General features: G+C 49.9%; 1 pseudogene; it reads left to right on the top strand.

The window, feature by feature from the left end:
* The first annotated feature begins 3739 nt into the window (after positions 1-3739).
* Positions 3740-8218, top strand: LOC136504990 (BTB/POZ domain-containing protein At3g08570-like; annotated as a pseudogene).
* Positions 8219-10182: the final 1964 nt, after the last annotated feature.

The following is a 10182-nucleotide window of genomic DNA, read 5'->3' as shown; positions in this document are numbered from 1 at the left end:
TCCGTAATGAGCACATATATTATATATACACTCAGACATAATGCGCCCCTGCGTTGTCAACGGCCGGCTCAACCTCAGCAAAGCCAGCATAAGTGGTTGTGTTAAAAGTCTCGTCTCGGCACGTCTGGTGGACACGAAGCAGGGGCACGCGAGGCAGCAGCATTGCTCCGGCATCATTGTCATTCGGGCCATGTTTAGTTCCTCCTCAAAAATTTACACCCTATCGTATCCCATCGAAAGAACATAGAAGATGAGTTATTACACCAGACATGTATGAGCATGGCAAACTTGAGCCTTGTGCTGTGTAGGAGTAGTTGTGGCAGTAACAAAAATGAAAAGAAGAAGAAAAAAATACTTCTAGTATACACGATGGCTCTCGGCCTGCTGTGCCGCCGCACGCTCGAGCAGCGTGCGAATCTCGCGGTGGGCCCGACGATCCTCGGGCATCGCGGGCTCCGGAAGCCCACCGAGCAAGGCCGCCGCAGCAGCGATGTTCTGGCTCGCCCGGGCGAAGTGTGCGAGGGCTTCATCGTCCGTGATGATCCTTAGGTACACGTCGCGGGCCAGGCGCGCGCCCACCGTCTCTGTGGCGCTCGATCCCCTGATCGAGCTCCGCGCGTTCCTGCTCGAGCTGGAGTCGTGCTTCCTCGAGCTTAAGGTGTCGGGCCTTCAGCTGCTCCACCCGCAGGCGGGGTGGGGCCCTGTTTCCTCCTCGACCTCGTCGTCGAGGTCGTTCGTCAGGATAACCTCCTCTTCGTGGATGCTTTCGACGTGTCCTTCGGGCGTACCTGCCATAAAACATTCACGAGAGGGGTGATAGCTCCTCCTGCTGGAGTCAGAGGCGGAGGGCGACTCCGTTTTCTCCGCGAGGAGGTCGTGGAAAGACTCTGCGGCATGTTCGATCATCTCTACGAACTCGTCGTTCATGGGGAAACGAGGCGTGTGTTGCGCCACAAGGTGGCCGTCGGTCTCTGCGGCGTTGCGGAGACCGAACGGGAGCGCTGTCGGGGCGCTCTGGATGAGGTATTCGGGAGAGAGTGGCTCCCCTCCGGCAAGCTACGCTATGACGTTGGCGAGCGAGGAGGTGAGGTGGCGTAGGTCCTCCCAGGAGGCCGGGGTCCTAGGAAGACGTGGAGCTGGCGCTCCAACCTCCCGTAGTCAAAGTCGAGGAGCTAGTTGCTTCTAGGGGTGCGGGCCTCCGGTGCGTGCAGCCGTAGCTCCTTAAGTGTCTCGGCGATTGTGTCGAGGCCGGCGGGTTGGAGAGGTCGTATGGCGGTGGGAGCCATTGTCAACTCTCCCTCCCCCGTGACGATGAAGTCAGGTCCCCGGAACGCACGTGTGCGCCCGGGGCCCAGCTGAGGTCGTGACTAGCCATCCGAGGCCTAGTGTGGATGTCGAGACGCGCAAAAGGCCCTTACCTGGCGCGCCAACTGTCGGTGTTTTCGAATTGCCACCAAGTAAATTCCTAATATTGCGCATCTGGCCGGATGATATGCTAAGAGGACACGGGGTTTATACTGGTTCGGACAGAATGTCCCTACGTCCAGCTCGTTGCTGCTGCTCGTGTTGCTATCACTGAAAGTTCGTAGTAGGGGTTATAAACGGTCGAGAGAGGGACTGGTCCCAAGTCTCTGATGTAGTGTTGTGGTGAGTTCAGATTCGAGTCGAGTTCGAGTCGAGTCGATTCCGGATGTGTTCGATTCGGTCGTTCGTCCAATGCCCCTTAATGGGACGCCTTGCTTTCCCTTTTATAGGCCAAGGGAAAGCAGGGGTTACAGCAGAGGGAGAAGAGGAGAACCAGAAGGAGAAAGAAGTCCCCTAGGATCGCTAGATCCTTCTTCTCTTTTATGCAGGTCCCGCCGACCCTGTAGACGTCAACAGGGACAGCTTCATGTTGCGGCCCTATCCGTCACGGATGCCATGTGCAGGCATCGTCTGCCGGTCATGGCGCTCCACTCCGTCTCAACGTTGTTCCTGACATGAACCCCTGGTATGGCCCATCGTGGGTCGTGGGCTACATCGAGGCGTGCCAGTCACTTTCCTGGCGTCAGAGCTTTGACCTAGGCCCATACGCTTGGACCTGGAGTGGTTGACGGCGGTATGGGTCTCCGTTGGGCGAGACGGAGCCCGGCCTAGAGGTCGAGCGAGGCAGAGTCGGCCCTCAGGGGCCGAGCGAGGCGAAGCTTGGACCTGAGGGTCGGGTGAGGCGGAACGTGGACCCAAGGGTCGGGCGAGGCGGAGCTTGGACCCGAGGGTCGGGCGAGGCGGAGTGCGGACCTAAGGGTCAGGCGAGGCAGAGTGTGGACCCGAGGGTCGGGCGAGGAGGAGCCCTGCCCTCAGAGGTCGGGCGAGGCGGAGCTTGGACCCGAGGGCCGGACGAGACGGAGCGCGGACCCAAGGATCGGACGAGGCGGAGCTAGCCCTTAGAGGTCGGGCGAGGCGGAGCCAGCAGCCTCGGCGAAGTGGAGCCACCCTCAGGGGTCGGGCGAGGCGGAGCCCTGACCTCGGAGGTCGGGCGAGGCAGAGCCAGCCTTCAGAGGCCTGGCGAGGTGGAGCTTGCATATGTGAGGTTGGCAAGAGCTGTAGGCGTGCTCTTGACTGCTCGGATGAATTAACGTCGATGGTTATTAGCTCCTCCTCTTCAGGTACCCTAGTATTGGTCCCGACAGTATTGTTGACTGATTTGTTGTGAGAGAAAAATATTATTTATTGATTAAAAAAATAGGGCCTGTAAGCCAAGCCGAAAGGGCGACAGTTGAACGCACGAACCGAACACACGTCATTGAGTTGAGTGCACTCACCGGATACATGCATCCTCCTTCGTATGCGATTGCGATTGCGCATGCCTCGTCATTTGAGTTACAGTTACCTTGAGAGTCTCGCACGAGGCGCGCGTGCCCAGCACAGTGCTCTGCGTTGCATGCATGTACGGAGTAGATGCTCGCGCCAGCACTCGATGACTCGAGATCTGTTTTTTGTGATGGTAATGATCCGTAATGAGCACATATATTATATATATATACACTCAGCCATAATGCGCCCCTGCGTTGTCAACGGCCGGCTCAACCTCAGCAAAGCCAGCATAAGTGGTTGTGTTAAAAGTCTCGTCTCGGCACGTCTGGTGGACACGAAGTAGGGGCAGGCGAGGCAGCAGCATGCTCCGGTATCATTGTCGTTCAGGCCATGTTTAGTTCCTCCTCCAAGAAAGTTTACACACTATCATATCCCATCGAAAGAACATAGATGATGAGTTATTACACCAGACATGGCTATGGACACGGCAAACTTGAGCCTTGTGCTGTGTAGGAGTAGTTGTGGCAGTAACAAAAGTGAAAAGAAAATGAAACAAAAATACTTCAGTATACACGATGGCTACATGAGCATGGAACCTTTGAGACTCCATCCATTCCATTCCGCTGGGTTCGATCGAGCCAGCAGCCAGAATACTACTACTGACAGTGGAGCAGGCGGTGTCCCCTAGTCACCCAACTATTCCTCTCCTGCGTCGTCGAGTCGCTTTTTCTCTCAGGCTCATCAGACGCTCAGCTAATCATAATCTTGTTCCTAATAATCCCCCTCTGCCTCCCACAGTCGACAGTCCCACGTCAAGATCAAGACACAACAACAAACGATGCTGTGCTGCTCCGTCGCTGTCTGTGCTTTCTCTCTCTTCTTTCTTCCGCTGCCTACCTCCCTCCCAGTCCCAATTTGTTATTGCCACGCGCCAACGACCGTCCGTCATTCCTTGGCCTCGTCCGTTTCTCCTCACCTCCAGACCAGACCTCCACTGCCGAGAGCATTTCAGAGGCAAGAGGGAGAGACAGAGAGAAGCAGGCGGCGGCCGGACCAGGGAGCAGGAGGCATGGGGATGGGCAGCGACGCTGCCGCCGTGTTGTTCCCCTTCTCCACCGCCGCCACCACCACCACCACGTCGTCGCGGTTCTGCGGCACCGCCGTCAGCCACAGGAGGTCAGGATCCCCATCGGCTTTGCTTTCCTCAAATGCATATTTGGGGAATTGGGAAAGCATGAACAGGAACACAGCTTGCTACTATACCGGTGCCGCGCTAGTCTTGCCTCTTAGCTAGATCCCTTCACCATTTGCTTCACCGATTCCAGTTTTCATTCCATTCCATCGTTTCCACGCCGTCCATCTATCGTTTCGGCAAGAAGAATCCAACTGCTACTCTGAAAATTGCTTTTGCTCCTCTGAAGGTCCATCAGAGGGGACTTCGCTTGATAGTATAGTACCATCAGGCGCCACTTCTGAATCTTTCGCTCTCCTGATAGGCTTTTTCCAGCTTCGGCTTCATGTCTCTACACCATCCCTTCTTAGTTCTTAATTACACTGCTGTATCGTTTCCTAGAGAGTGAAATCTCATCAACTGTTCCGTGGTAGATCCAGAGCTCAGGTACTAGCAGTAGCAGCATTGCCTGGAACAGTCTGTTGCAGTCAGTTGATTCCTCAGCACCTGCTGTTCCGTTCTTGGGAGGGCGTGTGTGGGAAATGCGAAATGTGTTATTACAAACAATGCACTAGGTCATGTCTACGCATAGCCATCTCAAGTGCTAACTAATCTTGGTGTCTAATAAAAACTTTTGGGTTCATTGCATTGCCTGTTGTGCGTGTGCAGGATATTTTCAGATGTCGCTGAGGATGTGACGGTATCGGTGGATGGACAGTCATTTCTGCTGCACAAGGTCGTTGTATACTCCATTTCAGCACTTTTCACAACCAAGTTTCATTTACTCTGCTTCCATTCGATATGAATCTGCCTTCAATCATCTGTACCTCAGCGTGGTTGTTTAGGCGAATCTTCAGTTAGCAGGTGCATTTTCCTTTGCTGGAAGTTCAGTGCCATGTTTGGACCAGTACTCCGTAGGTTGTGCATGCATGCCACTTCTCATAAATTGCTTGGTAAAGGACCAGTAGTGAATGGAATGGACGCTTGCTTTCCTTTCAGGACATGGAAATGGGTATACGAACTCCATACAAAAGATGTAGTAATGACTAATTATTTACTACAGAAATCTTATGTGGTGTAATTAGCGATTCACTTCTTGTAAATTTCACCGTATGTAATGTACTGACTTTGGAAAATAATAAGTACCACATATCAGCCAGCTTGGATGCAGTTCAAGCCTATTAAGATATTTTTGGTCATTCTAAAGGCTTGAAAGTAACAATTAATGAACAAATAGGGGGATTCACATTAAAGCGCTCCAGTACACCAGTTAGGTAAAACTCAGGAAAGTTTTGAAGGAATAGTAAAGGATTTATGTATAAACTGAGAAATCTTATTGGTACATCCCTCTGCATAACCCATGAAGCAAAATTTTAAACTACCTTTCCTGGAATAAGTTTCACCATGCCCTACAATTGTGTACTTGTTTTGCAGTTCCCTTTAGTATCTCGGTGTGGACGAGTACGGAAAATGGTAGTGGACTCCAAGGATCCAGATCTCCTAAAGCTGGAGCTTGTAAACGTACCAGGGGGAGCCTTTGCATTTGAACTTGCTGCCAAGTTCTGTTACGGTAGCAATTTCGAAATAACCACGGCAAATGTGGCCCATCTGCGATGCGTTGCAGAGTACATGGAAATGACAGAGGACTACCAAGAGGAGAACCTCATTTTCAGGACAGAGACGTACTTAAACGAGATTGTGCTCAAGAACCTCGATAAATCCCTGGAAGCCCTTTGTAAATGTGATGGATTGGATCCAGTAGTGGAGGAAGTCGGGCTTGTAGATAGGTGTGTTGATGCAATTGCGGTGAATGCAAGCAAGGAGCAGCTGGTTTCAGGTTTGGCTCACTTGGAATGTGATGTGGGATCTGCAAAGTTGCGAATGCACTGCCAGGATTGGTGGGTTGAAGACCTTTCTGCGCTGAGAATCGACCACTATCGGCGTGTGATTGCTGCGATGAGGAGAAATGGGGTCAGGCCAGAGAGTATTGGCACCTCTATTACTCATTATGCCCAAACATCACTCAAGGGCGTCGAAAGGCGCCATGTATGGGACTCAGGCCCATTTGTTGGAGACAGTCAAAGGATGATTGTTGAAACACTCATCGATCTGTTGGCGACTGAAAATATTACAACGGTCACTTTGTCCTTCTTGTTTGGCATGCTGAGAATGGCAATTGAAGTTGATGCAAGCCTAGACTGTAGAATCGAAGTCGAGAAAAGGATTGGCCTCCAGCTGGAGATGGCATCACTAGATGATCTGCTGATCCCCTCCACGCAAACAAGTGACTCGATGTTTGACGTTGACACTGTCCACCGTATATTGGTGAACTTCTTGCAGAGGATAGATGAAGATAGTTCAGGAGAATTGTCACCTTGTGGATATGACTCTGATGGACTCAAGTCTCCAAGCCACAGTTCAGTCCTCAAGGTTGGAAGACTAATGGATGGTTACCTTGCAGAGGTAGCACCAGATCCATATCTGAAACTGCAGAAGTTCATGGCTCTTATTGAACTGTTGCCAGACTATGCACGCATTGTTGATGATGGACTCTACCGTGCCATCGACATATACCTGAAGGTAAAGGCATTAGATTACAAATGTCACATTTTTTTAGTTGTTTCAGCAAACGCAGAGGTTTAATATACATAGTTGATTCAGTCACAAAGAATCCCATATTCTGAGTAGGCATTATTTCCTATCTATCTTCTGTTCAGTCTCGATGGAACTGTGTGTATGCAATCAAATGGAATAAATTCAATAGCTGATCTCTGGACCTTGATCTCTGTCTGACTAAACTTTCTGGATCAATGTATATGCTTGAAGTTAAATTGCATAAAAAGACTTCAATTGACAAAAACATGATAGTTATAGGATCCAACAGAATAAAAACATATTTGATTTAGTGGCAATGAATTCCATATTCTGAGTAGGCATATTTCCCATGTAACTAGATAGCATGAAAATGTGTGTATGCAAGTAAAATACTATAACAAATTTTAGCTGACCACTGGGTTTTGGTTTCTGTATGGTTGAAAAGTCAATTGTGTGATCAATCTTTAGGCCTGAAGGTAAATTGCAACCAGAATGAATTTAGGTGATCACTGAACTTTGCTCTCTGTCTAACTAACAAAACTTGCCTGATCAATCTTTATGTCTGATCATAGCCTGAACATGTTTGTAATCAGCCCAGGCGCATTCGTAGCTGTTTGCTTTGTTATTCTTGATTGATTTTCTCTCTAGAGAAAGAGAACTTGTTGGCTGACCATGTTTGCTTTGAAAAAAAAAATAAACAGGCGCATCCATCTCTGACGGAGTCGGAGTGCAAGAAGCTGTGCAAGCTGATCGACTGCCAGAAGCTATCCCAGGACGCGTCGAGCCCCTGCTCCCGATCCAGATGGTGGTGCGCGTGCTCTACTTCGAGCAGCTCCGCCTCAAGTCGTCCTTCTCGGGCGGCGGCGGGTCCGGGTGCGTGGGCGTCGGCCTGGGCCTCGGCGCCGACGGGTCCCTGTCGCAGCGGTTCGTGTGCAGCAGCAGCGGCGTGCCGAGCTCGTGCGTGTCCCCGCAGCGGGACAACTACGCGTCGCTGCGGCGGGAGAACCGGGAGCTGAAGCTGGAGATCTCGCGGATGCGGGTGCGGCTGACGGAGCTAGAGCGGGAGCAGGGGCTGATGAAGCAGCAGGGGAGGATGCGCGGCGGCGGGGGCGGGGACGGCGGCGGCGGGTGGCACGGCGGGGAGCAGGGGCGCGCGTTCCTCGCGTCGCTGTCGAGGGGCTTCGGCCGCATCACCATGTTCGGCGTTGGCGGGCCCGCGGCCGCGGATAGGAGGCGGAAGAAGAGCGGTCGGAGCTCCCAGTGCTCCGACGGGAAGGCACGCAGGCGGCAGAAGGCGTCCTTCGCCTACGACTGAAGCTTGGCATCGACAATGGAGCCATGGCAGGCAACGATCGTGGATGCGGTCTCAGCCGAAGGATCGGAGCTGAGCAATACTAGGCAGGATGGTGACTGGTGAGTGGGCGAGGATGATCAAGACTGCGTTTTTAGATGTTGGTGAAGGCAGTTCGTCACTCAGACGAACAACAGGGAGGAATGGAATGGAAGAGGAGGTTATAGCAGGAATTGCCTGTGCTTGCGAGAGATTTTAGCAGGAACAACGCAGGATCAGCAAAAGTAGCACCAGGAACTACTACTAGTGTCAAAACTTGATGACTGTAATATTTTATACACTAGTCTAGTATACTGTTTTAGCCTGAATGCCTGCCTTGATACGTGTTTTAAAGCGCCAAAACGAAAACTACCGTTACGAGTTAACGAGTTTCAAGAGGGGGTAAACGAAAACTAGCAGTACGCCGTTGCGAAGAACGGAGCATCTCCGAGAGGCTGGCCAAAATTTAGTAGCCAAATACCATATAGCCATTATATCTCCTATAACTAAAAAGACTAAAAGTAAGACAATATTTTGGTGCGACTTTTTTTTTTGGTCGCTTCTCCCTTCCGGTCATGCGATACCCCGCGCGATAGAAAAAGAAATTGTCATCCATGCGATCCCCGCCTGCTTTGAAGGAAATAAATCGATCACCTGAGGCCACATGCATGGAAGGAAACAATAATCATGCATGGAAGGAAACAATTGGCAAAGATCAAGCAAGACTCCTCCCTTCCGACCATTGGCGGATCCAGGGGGGGCTGGGGGGGCTGCAGCCCCCCCGTGAGCCTTAATTACTTGTTGAATTACTGTAGCGTCAAGCATAAATCATCATTAAATCTTCATTATCAATCAACATGTCCATTACTTAGCCCCCTCCTTGATCTCATCCTGGATCCGCCACTGCTTCCGACCATACGATACCCCGCGCAATAGAAAAAGAAACAGTCATCCCTGCGATCCCCGCCTGCTTTGAAGAAAACAAATCGATCACCTGAGGCCATATGCACGGAAGGAAACAATAATCATGCATGGAAGAAAACAATTGGCAAAGATCAAGCAAGACTCCTCCCTTCCGGCCATACGATACCCCGCGCGATAGAAAAAGAAACTGTCATCCCTGCGATCCCCGCCTGCTTTGAAGAAAACAAATCGATCACCTGAGGCCACATGCATGGAAGAAAACAATAATCATGCATGGAAGGAAACAATTGGCAAAAATCAAGCAAGACTCCTCCCTTCCGGCCATGCGATACCCCGCGCGATAGAAAAAAAATGTCATCCCTACGATCCCCGCCTGCTTTAAAGAAAACAAATCGATCACCTGAGGCCACATGCATGGAAGAAAACAATTAGCAAAGATCAAGCAAGACAACTCAATGAGGTTGGCCCTTAATTTTAGTGTTTCCAGCATACAGACCTAAAATTAAAAAGTGGCTGCTCCTTGAGAACATCAGTGGTGCCAAATAAAAGATGTGCAGGTTATACATGGTGAGACTGGTGAACCTTCTGCAATTTCCTAAACGAATATTCCCACCATTCGTATATAGGTTCATTCCCCTGCGTTTCTTCGTGCTCCAATTAGCATATAATATGAAAGTATTGTTGTGTTCATCATGACTTCCAGTTGACTACTCCCATTAGCATATACTTCCTCTATGTAACAGACCGCCAAATTAAACTATCCCACATGCACATGTCATTGTCTTAAATACCTCTGACTGCTATGTATGGGAATCAGATAATTACAATAGTCTATCACGGGGTCACTTTTCACATCCGATCAGGATCATTACAGAAGACCTTGCAGTATTACAACAGTTGATACAAAATTTACATCAGAGTTATATATATAGCGGAAGTATTAAAGTTCACAAGTCACAAACCATTTGTTTAGTTGTTACAAACCATAAGTTATAATTATACAAACCATGAGTTCTGTAGCTCTATACAAAGTAGGATAGCAATATTAACATGATCATTAACAACATAAAAGTAACATCCTGCCCAAGGATGAGAGTACAAACTACTGCTGGCCATGGTCCTCCCGGACATGCATACAACAAGGGTAAAACTCTATTACCGGCTCTTGCTGTTCACCTGCAACATGGTTTAACAAACCTTGAGTACTTGAGGGTACTCAACAAGACTTAACCGACATAAAGAAAAGACTCCAAAGGTATGCAGGCTTAAGGGTTACAAAAAGGGTTTAGCAAGAATCAAAGTTTGCTTTTGCATAAAAGCTTACTAGTTGTGGATCCTTACTTCCAATATTTTAACTTGACATATATCA

Source organism: Miscanthus floridulus, chromosome 14 (assembly GCF_019320115.1).
Source record: "Miscanthus floridulus cultivar M001 chromosome 14, ASM1932011v1, whole genome shotgun sequence".
NCBI lineage: Eukaryota > Viridiplantae > Streptophyta > Magnoliopsida > Poales > Poaceae > Miscanthus > Miscanthus floridulus.
The sequence above is the reverse complement of the archived record's forward strand: the minus strand, read 5'-3'. Positions and strand labels throughout refer to the sequence as shown.